The sequence below is a fragment of the Rousettus aegyptiacus genome, unplaced genomic scaffold, assembly GCF_014176215.1.
Source record: "Rousettus aegyptiacus isolate mRouAeg1 unplaced genomic scaffold, mRouAeg1.p scaffold_m13_p_11, whole genome shotgun sequence".
Taxonomy (NCBI): Eukaryota; Metazoa; Chordata; class Mammalia; order Chiroptera; family Pteropodidae; genus Rousettus; species Rousettus aegyptiacus.
In genome coordinates, this window is record NW_023416286.1 from 37,373,049 (window position 1) to 37,392,698 (window position 19,650).

At 35.8% G+C, this 19,650-nt stretch overlaps 1 protein-coding gene across 2 annotated transcripts in view; it reads right to left on the reverse strand.

The window, feature by feature from the left end:
* The window catches only part of TEX15 (testis expressed 15, meiosis and synapsis associated), a 64,400-nt gene extending 48,257 nt beyond the window's left edge, over positions 1–16,143 (reverse strand). Inside the window, exons 1-2 of one of the 2 annotated variants that reach the window (XM_016136150.2) lie at positions 16,032–16,143; positions 4,064–4,139 (exon numbers count right to left, since the gene is read on the reverse strand). The gene's annotated coding sequence lies outside the window, so the exon portion shown is untranslated. Of the gene's footprint in view, positions 1–4,063; positions 4,140–15,254; positions 15,351–16,031 lie in introns of those variants that run through there. The other variant, XM_016136151.2, reaches the window with a different exon arrangement.
* Between the last annotated feature and the right edge of the window lie 3,507 nt (positions 16,144–19,650).

Here is a 19,650-nt window from a genome sequence, read left to right on the forward strand (position 1 = left end):
TACCTAATACAATGTAAATGTTATGTAAATAGTTGTTAAACTGTATTCTCTAGGGAGTAATGACAAAAAAAAAAAAGGCTGTACATGTTCAGAACGGACCAGGACCATCCTAGGCCTAACTATGGAGTACCTAACAGCAACAATAGAACATATTTTTGATTCATGGTTGGTTCGACCTGTGGATATGGAGATCTGACCATGTAAGTGTTAACAACAGGCATCTTGGTCTTTTCCCTTCTTTTAAAGGGAATATTTTACTGCTTCTGTTAAGAAATTGCCCCTAATTTAATTTTCACTCATTTATGGGCAACCTTTTTCTCTGGCAGCTTTTAAAATCTTCTTTATCTCTAGTGTTCTGCATTTTCATCATGATTTTCTAGTCTAAGTATTAGATGGACTTCTTATATCTAAGGTTTGGTATCTTTGACAGTTATGTGAAATTCTCAGTAACTTTATCTTTGAATATTGTTCTATTTCCTTAGAATAAAACTTTTATAGTTATGTATGTTCAGACTTCTACCTTTAGGTTTCACATTTCTTAACCCGTGATTCATATCTTTCATCTCTTCTCCCTAGAAAAAGAAGTGCAGGCTGCATGCTCAATAAACTTGATTTTATACACACACACACACACACACACACACACAGACTAAAAAAGCAGGGGGAGCTAATGTGGTATCTAGGTTTGCTTAAAAATTATCTGATTTATAACTGCTGAAGCTTGATAGGGGTTCATTATAGCATTATATTTTCATATGTGCTTGAATTTTTTATGTTTAAATAATAAAAATATGAGTGTTTAATTAAATTGATATAAATTATCTCTAAAAGAAATCAATAACGTTAGTTGCTATGGAGAAATGAACACTAGGTGGTTTAGGAATGAGGAAAAGAGCGATTTATCAGTTTATATCTTACCTTTCTAGCCTTTGTCTTTGTGAATGTATAATCTCTTAAAAATGAAGACTCCATTCACTATAGCAACTAAAAATATAAGATACCTAAGAATAAACTTAAGAAATTAATTGGGCAGGTATGAAGATATCTAAAAATCTCTGAGGGTCACAGAAGATTTGCTTAAAGTGGGAATATGCATACTCTATTTTTGAGGAGTGCTTATTACTGTGAATACGCAGAATCTTCCTACATTAAGCCTTCAAAACTGATTCAATCTCCAAGTTGACAAAAATTATAGTAAAAGTCATATGGAAGAAGAAACAATGATCAAGGAAATTCTGAGAGAGTAACAGGAGAAAAATTTACTTAATAGCTACAGCAACTATAATTAGTTGGTTATACTACCACTCAATTAAAGTTCTAGTAATAAAAAAAATGGGGATAATGAATAATTCATAACTTAAAACTGTGACACTGACACAAAAATAAACAATGGAACACCAGAGTCAGGAAAAAGAGGAAAAAAAATCAGTATTTTGAAGATGCTAATTTTGGTATTTTAAATTAGCGGTAAATCTATGGTATTGAAACAAGTGCCTAGCCAACTGAAAAACAAAAACACAAAGCTGTAGCTCTGTTTTACTTCTTATACCAAAACAGATCTGAAACGGATCAACCATTTAAATATTGAAAAATGAAACTGGACCAAACATCCACATCCCAATAAGAACGATGGACAAAACACCTAAAAAAAATGCTAAAGAGAAGAAAAAGCACATATAGCCAAAAAGTGTATGAAAAGATGTCCAATTAGAGAACAAAAACTAAAAATACCACAATGAGGTATTTTTTCCATACCTCTTAGATCAGCAAATTATTAAAATTTGACAATATCAAATACTGTAAAGGTGCAGAGCAACAAGAACTCTCATTTCCTTCTGGCAATTATATAAACTGACACGTTCACGTTAGAAAGCAATGAGGAACAGAGTGAAGAAATAAAATAGAGTCACTATAGTCAAGCTGTTAAATTACTAAAATCAAATAGGTTGAGGCTTGGAGAGATGATTCTATTCTTAACTAGCCTGGGAATTTAAACTTTTGAACTTTCCAGTCCTGTTCACATATCCAGATGACCTGATATCCATTATCCAGACCACCAGTAATCTACAGCAGGGGTCCTCAGGCTGTGGATCAGTACCAGTCCATAGTCTGTTAGGAGCCAGGCCGTAAAGCAGAATGTGAGTGGTGGGCGAGCGAGCAAAGCTTCATCTGTATTTGTAGCTGCTCCCCAGCACTAGCATCACCACCTTAGCTCCACTTCAGATCATCAAGCATTAGATTCTCTCAGGAGTACCAGTCCTGGTGCCGAAAAGGTTGGGCACCACTGACCTAAGGGATTAACATCTCAGACCAACCCAGAGGTTAAGAATACAGGACTGATTCTTCTCAAGAATGTACTTCCACCGCCCCCCCTTTTGTTTTATTGAGAAATACTTAACATATAGCACTGAGTAAGTTTAAGGTATATAGCATAATAACTTGACTTACATAAATTGTGAAATGATTACAATAAGTTTAGTTACATTATCTCATATATATACAAAAAGAAACAATAAAAACTATTATTTTCCTTATGATGAGAATAAGTCCAGCTCATAATACAAGAAGCAGGTTTTTTGAAAGGCACCTTTTCTAATTTCTCCCTCTCTCTCAGACCGCAATACCCTCATCATATTCCTTAGAACACCCATTTCTTTGGGTACTAGACATTAGGAAAACAAACCAATTAACCAATATATACTAGGAGGTACCTTTCTGACTCACCACTGCCAAGTCAATCTTCTCCCTCATCATACCACACGATCACTCCAGTCAAGAATGTACTTTTGATTGTAAGAACTCTTAGCTTTTCTTCCTTCTTTGGAATACTATGTAGTGCCTAGTTGTGTTTCTGGTTTGTAAACCCTAAAACTCTTAAATAAATCTTTATCATTTATTTCTAGCCAAAGCCACCAGATTCTTTTTGAGTTCATTGGACAGGGGAAAAAATCTAAATTCTCAGGCCTGGTTATAAGCAGCTGAAGGCAACCTGGCTAGAGTTCTCATATTCTTGTCATTTAACAATACAACTTCTCATTTTCCTTCCAAATTGTCATTATAAAATTGGCTGGAAGAAGTTTTTAAATACTTATAATAGTAGAGAAAGGATGTTATATAATAAATTAGCAGACATGGGCTTCTTGTTCTGATTCTGTCATTCACTAAATGTCTGCTTCTCTGCATCACTCTTCATCAGTGTTTCAGTAAGGCTGAAAACTGTATTGCAAAGTATAAAATATTTTGTCTCCTATACCTAGCCCTCTCTCTAGTACTTTCAGGATCTATTTTTTAAAAACTTTTCTGTGGTTCCACATACAGGTATAAGCAAGGAACTGTACACTGTATGGAAGCTGATATCTTAAGAGTCTGATAGCTTTGTAAGTTAAACAGCCCAGATCCCGCTCCTAATTGTCAAACTACTTGGAAAACTTATTTGCCTAGAGTACTTCTGTCTATGACTACGCAACTTTTGTTTTTTAAATGTCAACAGTGGACCAATTTCCATTCTCTGAGATGTTTTGTTTTTAGAATATACCAAATATAATTTAAGATCCATATAATTAATGTACGGGTGTTCAAATATGGCAATACTACTTTTGATTAAACATGTAAAAACTTGGCTACAAAATAACTTTCTTATCCTGCTTAAGTATTGAAAAAGCATTTTTAAATCTTGAATACACCAATCTTCTAAGAAATATTTGCATGTCGGCCTAACTTTTCAAATTAGATATTCAAAGATTCAATACTTATGTGAAATGAAGGTCAATTTTGTATGGGCAAATCTTCTCCACTGGACTATGATTTACCCATTTTCATAGCTCCTGCATCAACCACAGCTCTTTATAAAATAAGTACCCAATAAATATTTACTGTAAACATAAATATGTACATACTTTAAAAGTATACCAATCTTTGAAAAAATATATTTTACATAATTTTTTAATGCCGAATTATTTATAAATCAATTATAAAGTAGAAGCATTTACCCAAAGTGAGTTTAAAAAAGTAATACAGTAATATAAGTAATAGCATCAGCAAAGCCATTACTTCAAATACTTACCACTCTTCAATGAAATTTACCATCATATGATTATGATCAGAACTCAGTCCATGCATGAAAAATGACAAAGGAATATCTACAAAAAAAGAAAAAGAAAAAAGTACTTTTTACTCCTGTTTTATTTCAGGGGTGGGTGGGAGGGGTCTGTTTTCTACGTATCTTAGTGCCTTCTCTCTCATATCCTTGCATTCTTTTCTCCTCTCTCATTTCTCTTTTTTCATTAAGTCCCTCTCTTTCTCTTCCCTTCAGTACATTCTCATCTGCTTTTCAGAATTAGCTCACAACTCTTAAGCAGCCATCTAGTGGAGAAAATGACATTGTGACACAGATGAATTGCTCTTGGATTTTTATATATTGCAAAAGAAAAAACTATGAAATTTTGCTAGTTTTATACCAAATTTTAATTAACAGGCACTGTAAACAGATATAATACATGTTATATACCGTGCAGGTACTTTATATACAGTATCTCATTTATCTTCACTGATTGGTAGTATTCTTCCCATTTTACAGATGAGAAAACATCGAGATGCACAAAATTTAAGAAACTTGTCTCAAGTTTCTGCTAGGTTATTTTTCAAGTCCGGCCTTGGTATCTGAATTCTAGAGGCATTTAGATCTTAATTCTGATTATATGCACAATGGAAACAATAATAAACTATAATTGTCCAAATCTTAATGACCTGTTATAACTAGCTTCATGTTCATGTCTTGATTTCAGTATAATTCTAAAATATCACTTAAGCCTTAATTTCAGGATACTACTACTGATTACATGGTAATATCTATATAGTAATAATCCACACATTAAAATGCTAAACATCCTTTAAGAGAAAGTATTTTTTATTAGGAAATATCTGGAAAAATTTGGGACTGCCTCTAATTCTAGATTTTTTCTTTTCTCCAAGTTAAGCATTCAAGGAAATTTTCAGAAAAGATATTTAAAATAAGCACTGTAAATACATTTTTGACAATGGAATAGCATTGCTACACATTTTAAAACTCAGATATACACCAAGGAACATTTTATCCCTTAATGATTTATTATTTGCCTATGTATCACTGAGGTGGTTTAATGAAGTGTCATTACCCAAGAGACACAAAGAATAAAAGGAGAGACTATAAAGAAACAAGCATAGTAATCAGACCTACTAAATCTCAGGGTAATAAAGATAAGAGACTGGTACCTAAAAGTGAAGTGCAAAATAATTTCGAAACTAGAAATTCTGAGCAAGGTGATAGTGATGGTCTATACCCCTTACAAATTCCCATGATGTGAGCTGGCATTCACATAGCAACATCGCTAATAGTATGAAATATTTAGTAATAATTATATGGGTAATATGTACATTTAGAAATTGATTAGTGGCAATTGCACGTCTATTACAATTATAGTGAGTTAAAAGATATTTGTTAAGTCAGTACATTAATAAGAATCTGAAGCAAATTTATCACAACTGGTGTGTATAACAAACATACATATAATAACATAAAAGTGACCAACTGTCTTAATTTGATCACAAAAATTACTCAAGGAAGGATGTTAATATAAAGACACTTCCACAAGGCTGTTCCAGACTTTCTGGAATGGGAAAACAGTGGAATATTTCCCTTGGAATAGGAAAAACAATATGGTTATGGGAACACTGAAATTACAGAGTAACACCAACCATCGATTTTAACAAAAAAGGTACTAATTTGATAAGTCTTTCCATAAATTTGTGGGTGATATTCCATTAAAAGAAAAACTAAAACTGTCTTCAAGACTTTTTTTCTTGAGAATTATGTTCAGAACCTGTCTGGTATAGCAACTGTGAATTTAATCTGCAGAGGGATGTATGTATTTGTGTGGCTATGGTTGAAAACATTCAACTGTTATAATTTAATATAAGAATTCTTATTCACTGATATGTTTCAGATTTTCTTCTTTAAACCATCCATTTAGCAAGCTAAAAGGGGTAATAAAAGGGTTCAGGAGAAAAAAGCCTCAGTTTTACCTCATTTTAACTTGTTTCAGGAGATGCGAAGAATATGTAAGAATTCAAATGACAAGGAGTCGTTGGGAGAAAAAAAATCCACAATAGATGTCAACTTTCTCATTCTTTAGGAAACTTGTATTTAAGAATAGAAAATAAAGAAGCAAGTATCAACTTAGAAGATACACAGACAACATATGTTGGGTATAAAATTATACTGGAAAATTAAGTAAGCTTGTTATGAATTTGTCAAATTAACACTTATAAGTGGAGTACAGGGTACCAGATGGTGAGGCAAAATGTAAAAGTGTAAAAGTGCATTTCAATACCATTTTCCTTGTTCACATCTCCCCTCTTTATTCCGGCCATGACCACTTTGGAAAATATGTTGTTATGGGTTATTGGTATCAATTCGTCAGTAAGTTAGTCCCAAGGACACGACAGAGAGTGATATCTCTAGGCACCAGCTGCCTAGGAGAAAATAGCTCCCAAGGCTCCCGAGAAGAAAAATAAAACAATGTCGCAGCCAGAGTATAGATAACAAAGCTGTCCACCAGAAACCATATTTCTTTGTATTAGGTGCTAACCGCTAACATCTGCTTCTGTAATCTGCTTGCTTGCATAATCAAAGCCCACCAAGACACAGTTTTAAGCTATATAAGCTGCCTCCCCTGGAAGCTCGGGGCTGATTCTACGACCCTGCGTGGTGGAGGGAATCAGTCGCTGGCCGGCTAATAAAGGCTCATAAATAATCTCAATTGGCTCCGTGGGTCTTAGATTTGATCGCGGCACAACAAAAGTTCAACAACAGACCACAAGAGAAATTGAAAAAGAGAAGTTTATTACTCACAGGTCCTTAACATGCCTCAAGAGGCCATATGAGGAGATTTAAGGCAGAATGCAGAGAAAGGTGGGACCTGGGGTACAAGCCCGTATTAGCGTCTATAGGTGGAGTGCTTTGGGGTTCCTGGGCTAAGGCCAGACTGGTCAATTCAAACCAAAAGAGCAGGGGTTTGGTAAGCCCCGTGGGGTCTTACTTATCCAAGGAGAGAATAAAGGGAAGGCAATGGAAGGCAGAGGAGATTTGATCACAAGGGCTGTTGGGGAAGTCGTACCAGAATTTTCCATTTGCTTGTGACTCCGAGGGCTACTACCAAGGGCATGCACTTACATGAGAGGACTAGTGTCTGTTTAAGGTCACTGCAGGCTGCTTGGCTAAAGAGAATAAATGCTGAGGCAGCAATACAATGGAGTAGCTTAGCTAAACTCTGGACAAATCTGAGGTTAAAAGCAGCGGAAAAACAGAGAAATGAAGTAATCAGTGCGGCGAGATTTGGGTAAAGAATCTATTCCACTCAATTAAATTCAGTTGTTTAGGTAGGTGAGTTTCGAATCAATTTTTAAAGAGTCTAAAGAAACGTCTTGTATTGAAAAAGATCTTAACAGACACCTCTGGAAAAAAATATTATTCAGTATGTTTGCTATCTAGGCATACACTAAACTTTCCAATTATAGAACATTGGCTATGCAAGCACCAGGAACTAACATTCACATTCATGAAATTACCTATATTTCTGGTGTTAGTGAACTAAGGGCAGCTGTTCTTAAATTGTGGTCCCGAGACCAGCAGTATCAGTATACCTGGAAACGTGTCAGTAATGCAAATCCTGTGGTCCCACTGTAGGCCTAATGAATAGGAAACTCTAGGAGTTGGGCCCAGCAATCTGTAACCTGACAAGCTATTCTGGTGATTCTGATGTAAGCTAAGTTTGAGATCTACAGGCAGTAATTCTGAGGAAATCATCCAGTTACATAAAAACCATTTCTTTTTTCCCTTTCTTCTTTTTTATTTTTAGTATCAGCAATCTTTCAACCAGTGTCACTGGTAGGAGAAATATTCTTAACTGGGAACTTCACTTTCAGGTTTAACAACTCCTGCAGAGAAAGAATCCAAAAGAAATAAAAGAATGTGGTTTTGTTTTTTGAGGAGCAAATGGGGGCAGGCACTGAATTCACTTAAATATTTACCAAGCAGCTACCTTGTTCCAGGCACTCAGCAAGAAGACAAGGAAGAAGAAAAGCAATGTGCAAGGCACCAATAATTTTACCTTGGGTACCATTTAATGTAATACTAATAACACAGGATGCCTATTCCTGGTGTTCACATAGGCAGTAATACCCATATCAATAATAAGGTATTTACATTAAAGCAATGGACTAGCAAAGTAAAACACCATGGTTCATCCCTGATGACCTAGGGTTACTGTTTCTCAAACTGTAACATACATCAGAATCACCTGGAGAATTTATTAGAACAGCTTATGGTCGCACCTCCAGAGTTTCCAATTCAGTATGTCCAATTCAGTAGGTAGGTGAGTTTTGAATCAGTTTTTAAAGAAATCTAAAGAAAAAAGTCTTGTATTGAAAAAGATCTTAACAGACACCTCTGGAAAAAGTTGAGGCCAAAGAGTTTTTATTTCTAATAAATTCCCAGGTGATGCTGATGGTCTGGGGACCACAACTTGAGAACCGCCAATCTAGATAATGGTGACCAATAAAATTTGGGCACTCCAGAAAGGAAATGTCTAAGGATTACCAGTGCATATCTTAAGTCTTATTCATTTATATTTATTGCTGACATTTAGTTTGTTGCCCTAAAGACAAAGAAAATGGGCAAACAAGGAATTATTTTTTAAACTATGAGGTTTAACTATTTTATCACAATAACCCAGGTTCAGTTGTCTATGTTGGATCAACCAACAACCAATATGAGAGGTTTCCAAAACTGGATGCAAAAACTGGTACTCAAAGATTTCCATGAATTTGTGGTGACTCAGAAGTCCTAATTTTGCTTTACTGTCCTGTACTGTTTGGATGGATTCCTCTAAAAATTTGGGGCAGGCTCTCCCTCCAGACCCAAGGAAGATCCTGTATATCTAATTATACACAGTCAAATGAGAATAAAGTTAAAAGTAATTTACCTGCTTTAAAGACTATCCCAAGAGTCTGAGCTATGTGAGAGTAGTCCCAGCCCAGCTGCTTTTCATCAGGAGAATAATTAAAGTTAAGGGCCCCCCAAAGGTTAGGAATTCCCTGGTTTCTCTCCCTTTGGAATCTAGGAGCCTTGGTAAAAATAGATCAGGTTCCACAAAGAGGCCAAGGTCATCCTGGCTACAGAGAAAGGTGAGAAAACAGCTCAACTCTTCACTAACTCAATCTTCCAGTCCTAATCCTTTCTTCGGCCTTAAATGCCCAAGTTCTCACTGGTTTGACTGAAATAGAACCACTCTACTATGGAGTAAAGTAGTGAAGGATAACTTGCAACCTATTTCATAACATGGAAACTATACTGGATTTCCTGTCCTTCTCTACATATCAACCTTGTTTTATAATAATTATAGATGAACACAATAAGAGGGTAATTGTTACTACTAGTGAGCCTAAGTATTAAGTATAAAAAATGCATTCCTCTAAGTTACTGCATTGTAAATACAGAGAAAAGCAAATGAAAACAGCAAGAAAGTCAACACTTTGCCAGCTTAAAGCCACATCTTGTCTTCCCTATGCAGGTATAAATAAAGAGGTGTGTGCCTAGTAAACATCCTGGAAATTAGATATGTTACTAGAAAGGTGTAAAATATGGAAGTTAACTGTACTACAAGGCTGTGAAAGATGAGGAATAAGTCAATCAATCAATATAATCCCAAAAGTGAGTGCCTTCTCTGCTCAGCCGATGGAAATTATACACAAAAGGAGTTAGGGAATTGTTGTAAAAGCACAGGGATAAAATTAGTAGCTAATCTATTATGACAATGAGACTTTTAAAAAGCATTTGGGAAATGCAAAGGAATAATCAGTTGATTGAAGATAATAGCATAATTTTCAAGGGAATTAAAAACAAAACTCTTGGAAGAAAAAGAAGAGCTCTTTATTTAATCCTTGTGGAAAATCTGTTACCTTCCCCAAGAACAAAATCATGTCTAAAATTGATCACATTTAAAAATCCACACAATTCATTTTCTATTAATGTAGAAAAAAATAACTATACAGGTAATACAAGACACATTGCTTGATAAGTTTCTAACAAAGACTGAACCAACACTGAATCAACTTTTCCTCCTGCGCTGGATTCTTTTCTTGTTAAAAACCAACAGAATTCCTCAGATTTTCCTCTAATCTCAATGAACTGTGATCTGAATCATTCTTGTTATTCAAGATGTTCCTCTCATTTAAAAATATTAAGCTATCTTTTTCTGCTGGTCCAAAGAATTCAACAGCAGTTTCATTTTCTACACATCTCAGTGTGGAAAATATAGCCACAAATCATTATTCAATTATTGTGATCAGCTAAATCTAAAAATAAGGAAGGCATGGCTGACCCAGAAAGATAAGGTAAAAAAACATGTTTAAAGATAACTTTAATATTGGATAATGTGTATTTGTAATGGAGTCATCTCAGAAAACACTAATACACAATTACAATTCTTAAATAAATTTATCTAATTATACATCCTTCTCATGAAAAGGCAAAATATTCATTTAAAAATTGAAGTTTTTTCCATACTTAAATTAAAATTTGAGAAGGCAGTAATTGGCAATTATTCAATCTTCTTTTATATCAACAACAAACTAATAATGTGCTTCCTTACTAATTCTCCCATCAAGGATGGATTTTAATTTGTCTACTTCTAACATCACATTTTACCTGACTTTAATAAAAATCAGTTCTCAAAAATTCTATAGAAGCAGTTTAATCATGTGATGTCTAAAATACTGAAATAAACCTGGTGGGGATTACACCCATTAGATAAACTGGAGACCTAAAGGACTTCAAAGAAACCTGTAGGCAAAACTTGAATATTAGTGGGTCCCAAGGAGAAAAGTAACCAGAATACTGGTCCTATCACCTTATGCAGAGAAATAAACTTTAATCATTTTCCCTGTTTTTATGATACTATGCTCCTACTAGACTAAAAATTTTAGTCCTACTTTTGGACAGTCACATTAAATATAAGGTGACCAAAACAGAATAATTTATTAGATTTTTTTTCAGAAAACAAATTTGTAGTAAATAATTTTCCTTTAGTTCAGATTGTTTTTAAAAGAAAATTATTTGACTCATGCATGCCATAGATCAGAGAGAAGTCTTTTTAGTGACAGTTTGATAAAGTCAGATCACTGATTCCAAATCCTGTTTTGCCCCTTACTGTTTGAACAAGTTGCCTTATCTCTCTGTGCCTTGCTTTCTCAATACATAAAAATATAAAAATCAATAAATATCTAATTAGTAAATTAATTTAGTTAAATGACATGCTCATGCTATACTAATTAACTGAATAGACACTATCTATAGAGCAATGACTGATACTAAAGTGCTACATAAGTGTTTGCGATTATTAGTGCATGTTTAATAACATAAGGAGGTGTAATATTTCAAACCTTTCAGCTTAATGTTAATCATTTAATATTCCTCCATTCTTTTTCAAATAGTTACACTAGTTATTGACCTGTGAAGCCTAGACTCTTTTTAGCCTTCAAAGAGAACATATATAATAGTGCTTGTATTCGTATGCGCACAATACCTCAGATGGGCAGGCATAGTTTGGAAAAACTAAAATACTAGGTTTAATTTATTGAAATGGGCTTGACAGACATTTGCAAACACACACAAAACTGGGTTTTCTAGAGAGAAATAAAGATGAATTTGTGAAACTTTTCTTTAAAATTTGTTCTTTTGCTGTTTGCTGAATTTGTTTCCTCTTCCTTGGCTAATTATGTTCTCACACAAAACACACCACAGAGAATGTAACAGATGTATAAACCTTAGGTAAGACTATCATGCCAAGCTCGAAGGGCTTACAGACTTCCCTAACTACCACTATAATATGTAATTCTACTAACAAAGAAATTGTTGATTTTATAAAAGTTTTGTCCCTTTTGATTTGTTCTACTATATTAATTGCACAAAATTTGTAGCAATGTTTTAATCCGTTTATATTAAAAATATTTGTCCGTATATATCTTTACAGGTAATTTGTTTTTTGGTCATAGTTTCTTCTAAGATGCTATACTAAAATGCTTACATGAGCTTGAAATGTCTCAATGAACAAGGTTTTACTTGTAAAGCAGAGGAGAGAACACATCTATCAAGAGAGAGGTCACTAACAAGGTGTAGTAGACATGGACTAGGGGAAAAAGCAAAGGTTTGGCAGTCGAAAACCCAGGTTTGAGTTTTAGCTCTCCTACTATCTAGCTTGCAGTTTATAAAACTGAAAATGTGTTCCCTAAAAACCACCTTTCTCAAGTTTATTATTGCTAAATTTATTTCTGGGGGAGGGGTGTCTCACATCATTTACAGATGAGGTCAACAAAATCCACATTTTTTTTTTTGTAAATGATTAGGGGCTTCAAGTAATCATTGAAGTCTATGTATCCCAAGTTAAGATCCTCTAGACAACATTACAACGGTTCCTGTTGATTTAATATAAAAAAATGTTACTTATTCATTCTCCACCCCCCTCCATCTACCTATCTCTCTCTCTCAAATGCTCTCTTACTTTACAGTCTTGCTGTTCAACCTGTAAATATACCAATGCTCTTATACTTTTTATTAAAGTGAGAAAAAAATGAAGTTTTATCTTCATTGGCAAAAGGAAAGTGTTTTACACCCTTTGTACATGCACTTGTGCAGGTTTTAGATTTGTATCCTGACTAGCTAGCTACTCAAATCAGTGATTTTCTCTATTGCACTACTGTCCTCAAAATCCTCAAGTTGAGTTACAGTGGGTTAAACTTCTCTGAGAAACCTAAAAATCAAAATATTTCTTATATATCTAGGGTCCACTAAACAGCAGCAAAGCTATCCAAAATGAAAATTAGGTTCTGATTAGGATTTAATTGTCCACATATATTCATAGCCACACTGGTGAAAGCAGTAGTTGCATCTTTGCCAAAGTCTCAGCTGTTGTAATTAAAGATAGACCCTCAGGAGCAGCTATCATTAATTTCAAAGAATAGTAATTACAAGGGCTTTGCATTATGTGGATTATACATTCCAAGGATATAGAGTTCCTACAAAACTTCAGGGACTATCTTAATAGGCAAAGTTGCTCATTAAAGCAGTCATCAAATTTACTCTATATATGGAGTTAAAATTTTCTGAACTTTGCTCAGCTTATTATGCAACTTTACCTTGTAATATAAAGCTGTTTCTAAAAATTAATTTCTGTCAATCTAACCTTACTACTTGACTAACTTTATAAAACTAAAATTGTTACAAAGTCAAAATAAATCACCCTAAAATATCACTTATAAATGCATCAATTAATAAAATGAATCAATTAATAAAATACTGATGTTCTGGAAATATTTGTTGAATTGAACTGGGAAAAAAGTTCCTTTTTGATAAAGATAAGTAAAAAAATAGGACTAGAAAAAGTTAAGTGAAAACAAATCCCAACTGTGCAACACATTCAGGGTTAGCAGAGTCAGATTCCATCACAAGCAGGCACTTCAAATCTAAATCATCCTTCATGAAAATCAAGATATTTTGAAACAAACAGGAGGAAACAAGAACACAGAGAAAGCAGACCAAAGTAATACATGTACCAAAAATCATAACTGCTAATTTTCTAAAATTCACCTTACTATTCTAAAAATAGTAACTGGTTTCCCTAATTTAAAAACCATGCAATCCAGGTACAGTATGTTATCCTTCAGTATGGTAAAACATAACTTTATAATTTAAAAGTGTTCAAGTACACTAGTAGGTGTACTGAGGTAAAAAAATGATCATCAGGTCACTTGCAATTGACTTAAAATACTATAATGCTATTTCTTTAATAAAAGTACTATAATTCTACTTACTAGTTATGTAAAACATTTTTAATTGAGATATAATTAACATAGAACATTATATTAATTTCACGTGTACAATTTAATGATTCCATATGTATATATTGATAAAAATATTTAAGGTATTAAAATAAAAATATATAAATTAAATACAGCTGAATTATATACTAAAATTAAAAGTATCACTAGCCACTGGTCTAGCGTTGAAATTACAGAAAATGTATATAAAAGTTTCTTGATATTCTTCGTAAAGGTCCACACTGACCTCTACAGATAATTCCTTATTTTTCCCTAGTCATGTGAATTCTCCAATTCATTTTTAAAAAGAAAAATGTGCATTGGTAGTCAAGATGCTTAGACATTCTCAAAAATACTGACATCTTTTTGATTACAGAAGGTTCAGAATTTTAAATATCTGGGTAATAAGGTAAAAACAATTTTTTTAAAATTAGAAGCTTTGAAGGTAGTAATGACAGAGCACTTGAAATATCCCTAAATATTGATTTTACTCTTCCAGTTCCCTCGGCCTCGAATGTCATCCTTCCCATTCAGCAATAATATATTTTGAATGAAGCCTAAAACCTTTTTAGAATATCTAATAAATAAAAATTTTCTAAGTGTGAACTCAATTACACTTTTCTTAAGCTTTGTATCACTTCTATTCCCTCTCTACATACACATTTAACACGTAACTGTCAAAAAGATAATTCAAAAACTTAAATAAGCAAATTATAATTTTGTGTCACCACGACTTTGTACTTTGAAATAGCCCCATATTCATTCCTCATCACAAAAAGCAAACAATGCATTTATGGTGTGGGGCTGCTTCACATTTCACTCGGAGCTCACAATTTTTAAAACTTAGGGGAACTGTGGTATTTTTTTAAAGCTTTGGAGTTACCAATAATCCTCAGTCTTTCCACTTTCTGTAACGTTATTATTAAAAAGTTTTTTCCACACAACCACACAGTGGCCATGTACTTCAAACTGAGCATTCCAATTAAATGGAATAAATTCAACCAAAAGCATGGTAAGGGTGGAAACTGCTTTAAAAGATCTAAGTGTGGATGGGCTTAGGAAGTGGCTCATATTAAATTACCTGACCGTCAGGAGCCTTTTTGTGCACCCACACCACTGTGGGACCCAAAAAGTTTCAATACGTTCAAAGGCAGTCAAGAACTACGAAGGCGAAGCAGTCCCGCAAAACCTCCACTCAGCCTTACAACGGCCAAAGCGCCACGGACACGCGGCGGCCGCATCCCGGGGACTTAAGTTCACCCGCCCGCCAAGTCTGCCGTCGGGCACCCCGCGTCGGGGACCCAACGCCCTTCACGCCCCCCTCCCGAGCCGCCCTCGCCTACCCGAGCGTCCCCACGTCCACCCGCTCCTGCAGCGAGACAGCGGGCGGCCAGCGCCGGCGGGCATCGTCCGAGCGCGGGCTCAGCTCGGTGGCGACGCGGCGCGCGGACGCCCCGGGTGGCCCGGGCGGCTCAGTGCCACGAAAGCTGCCGTCACCCGGGCGGCGTTCCTCGCCTCCACGCTCCTGAGTCGCAGGTCCCGCGCGCGCCCAAGTGGCGGCCCGGAGTGGGCGGAGCCCCGACGAAGCCACGCCCAGTCTTCGCCCCCTGCAGGCGCGGCCGCAGCCTTGGCTCCCCAAGGAAACGCGCCCAGGCGTCCGCGGCCCGGAACGAACCCGAGTCGAACGCTCGACGCGCCCTACTCCGTGCAGGAAACACGGAAGATTCAGAACGCTCCTTCTAACTTCGGCAACTGAGAGCCGAGGATCGAGGGGTCAGGCCATTCCATTTCCTGATAATCACTTATTACAAGGCCATTTCCAACCTGTAGTGCTTTCCCCTCCTGGTGCCTCAGTGTCCCCGGTTGATAATAGAGGCGTCAGGCTATTTCTGCGGCTCTCAGCACCGAGGTAGAGAGGGCGCGAGCATGGGAACTAGCTCATCTGAGAAAAGCTAATATTTCACATCCAGTGTTAGAGGGCCCAGGCCCCTTGAAAGCCCACCTCTGGGCCTAAGTTAAGAATCCCCGAACTTCCTGATAATTAATATTCTTTCCCTTTTTAATTTATGGAGAACCTTGCTAGCTTCTAAATCGCCTCATCCTCTCCATTCCCCACAAACCTTGAGCTGTCTTCTTTGCCCAGTTAGTTCCTCAATCTAAATCTTCACAATGAAACAGAACTTCGCCCACGGGCTCCCAGAGAAACTTCAGGAACAAAGGGGCAGATGCCCACCGCAGGCGGAGGTTTTTGTGCCAGGAGCGAGTTACATGTGCGCCTGCGCAATGGGCGGAGCAAGAGGCCCTGCAGGGGGAGACCCGAAGCTTGGAAATTCGGGGCTGGGTAGGAATGGACTTCGTATTCCGGTTCAATGTCTGGACTTGAAATGTGTGTACAGTGCATGCTATAATTGCACATAGTATGTCCTCGACAAACTTTTAATTGAATGACTAAATGAATGGAATATACTTGCTAATGGCATCCTTTTGACTCAAATGGAAGCCTGTGTTTTCTTCCCTGAATCGAACAGGGTGGGCCTTGCTTAAGTAAGCCTCCAGGAATCTTCAGTTCTTATGAAGGGGGCATTCTGGTACGCTGAAGGCCTGACGCATTTTTCACTATTTATAGGTAAAGATGATACCCCATTCCATTTCCTGATAATCACTTATTATAAGGCAAATTCAGACCTGCAACTGTGAAATTAAAAGACTGAAACGTAGTACCTCAATTCTATCATCTACATAGCCTCTGAATTGGGCTGTAACAGACCATACTATAAAGAATTAATTTTCTGAATGCAAGGAATCTTTAAAATCTTGATTTTCAGATCCCCAAAATTGTTGCGATATGTTCGCTGTATCTGAGCTCAAGCCTTAGATAAGGAAGTTGGGCATTAGCTGTGGAACATACAAAGTTCTTCTAAAACTTTTTAAATTAAATTATAAAGTCATCATAAAAATAGCCCCCTCATTAGAACTGGTCCAGAAATGCAAATGCATTTCTTCAACATCACCAACGTAGCTAGGTGCTCACTTCTCTTAGCCTCCTTTCCTTTCTAAAGTCATGACCTTCAAATAGAAGATGAGGTTGATATATTTCCTGTCCTCTCAAATTCCTGCATGTCACACACAAGCTATAAGTCATTAGAAATACATTTCGCATTGCTTCTGCTGTTATCACTACTTTCTGAGAATGTTGATAGAGATGGGTAGAATTAATTGGTTCTGAATGTTGGCAAACATACTATAATGTGTGTGTGTATATATGTATATATGTGTGTGTGTATATATATATATATATATATATATATATATATATATATGAGAGAGAGAGAGACAGAGAGACAGAGAGAGAGAGAGAAATGCTAAGGAATTGACTCATGATTATGGAGGCTTAAAAATCTCCAGATGTGCAATCGGCAAGTTGGAGACTGAGAAGAGCCAATGATATAATTCCAGTTTCAAAGTAGGCAGGCTCAAGAACCAAGAATAACTGATGTTTCAGTTCCAGTCCCAAGACAGGAAAAGTCCCAGCTCAAGGCAGTCAAGCAGGAGAAATTCCCTCTTATTCCACCTTTTTGTTCTGTTTAGGTCTACATTTGCATTTATGAGATCCACCCATGTTAGGGAGGACAATCTGCTTTCCTCAGACTACTGATTAAAATGTTAAATCATCTGAAAACACCCCCCCAGACATACCCAGAATAATGTTTGATCAAATGTCTAGGAACCAAGTGAGATCCAGTAAGGTCGACACATGAAATTAATCATTATAACCCCACTTCCTGTCAACTTGACATCTGTACCCCTCTCCTTAAACCATACTTAATTTCCAAATAAAGACAATAACAAGGTCGTAATTAAATGTAAGATGATACAACTATCCTGTGTACATTAAAAAATGCACTAATCCCTTTCCCTGAAAAGGAAGTAAAGTCCTTGAGTGATGTTTCCGCTTCTCCTTGATAACCAATAACTTAAAAACTATGTTGTAAAATTAGCAATACTATAATATATTGACATAAAGTCAATGCATTTTGTGTTACATGTTAGACACCTGTGGAGTTTTTGTTTTCCATTGATATTTGGTGTTTTCCACTAATTTATATTTGGTGATTCCCTTTAATGTCTCTTTTTCTAATCATTTTAGTTTACATCTTCACCTCTTAATAATTTCAAAGGCAGCAATCTGCTTCTTGAGCCTTGATTTTTCTTTTTAAGAATCATAATACTTAGTGACAGTTGATAATTGTTTCATCAAATTTGTTCTGCCATTCATCTTTCATCTCATGAAACTGCTCTTTTGGCAAATCTTCTTGGCTAGTTTCCAAAGCAACACATATCCTGTTGAATTTTTTCTGCTTGAATTTCACTGGTTACTGGTGAGAATTTCATGTTTTCTCTCAGTCTGACTTGTCCTCCCTGAAATCTATAGCCTTTGTATTTCCTGAGTTGGTATGCTGCTCTGGCTTGGAACTCTCAAAATTGTCCACTCATTCTTCCTCCCATTTTACTGGAATGACAGTTTTTATTTATTCAATACTTTTAATCTTAAATGTGGAAATCTTGTCTACTCTAAAATTCAATTTTAATTTTAAATATGACACTTTAAAAAATTAATTAACTCTGATACCTGTTCTTAAATGTAACTGGCCTCCAGGTGCCACCAATGTGAATGCATTTTTTTTTTTTATCAAAAGATTATAGGATTTAAAATTAGAGCAGAATTTTACTAAGACAATAGTGAACTTTAAGTGTAATCTACAACCCAGGCATTTAAAGTCCCACGTTTTAGAGTTGGTAAGAACCTAAGAGTTTCTGAAACTGAGGTCCACAGATGTTAAGTAACTTCCCTGAAGTCACATAGCTTGATTAAATATTTATAAGTAAATCATATTTCTTTCTTCCTATTAAGAAATTCCTTACTCTCCATACATTGCACTCCATTTGAAATGAGATCAAAGAGGAATGGGCCACAGAAAGCACCAGTTTCTTTCTATACAGAAAGACAGTATCATTTTCTGGATATATTTCATGGTTGGTTGGTTTGTCTAACTAGGTTTTAACACTAAACATCCTTGGATCACTACATATTGTCACTTGCTCTCTCTCTCTCTCTCTCTCTCCCCCCTCCCCTTTTCCCTCTATTCCCTCCCCCCACACCCCATCTCTATCCACCATAAAGATAACACTGATTCATGATACTTTGAAAGACTGAATTGAGATGATTTTCTGTGGAATATTATCTAGCCCTTTAAGGCTTTAGTAATGTTTTTGGAGGGACACCACCACTTCGTATATGTTACCAGACACTGTGCCCTTTACATATATTCTCAATTAATTCTCACGATGATCCTGCAAAGTGGCAGTAATTTCATTTTACAGTTGGAGGATCTGAGGCTCAGATAAAATCATTTCCTAAGCACAAACAGCAAATAAGCAGTAGAGAATTCAAACCTAAGAGCTTTGGCTCTAAAACCCACTTCCTTTCTACTGTACTACACTAAGTGAAAGCTTGCAAAGAACAATTTTCTTGCAGAATTTCAAATGTAGAGATAGTTTATTTTTCAAAGTTTTAAGCTTCTAACAATGTCATAACCTTCATAAGTTCAGGTCTTTGACATTTTTTGAGCAGTGTTGAGCCCATGAAAGGGCTGCTCAACAAATGCTATTGATGTAAATCCAAGTAAATGATGTCTTCTATTGAATGACTAGTTAATAATTAACTTACTGGCAAGAAAG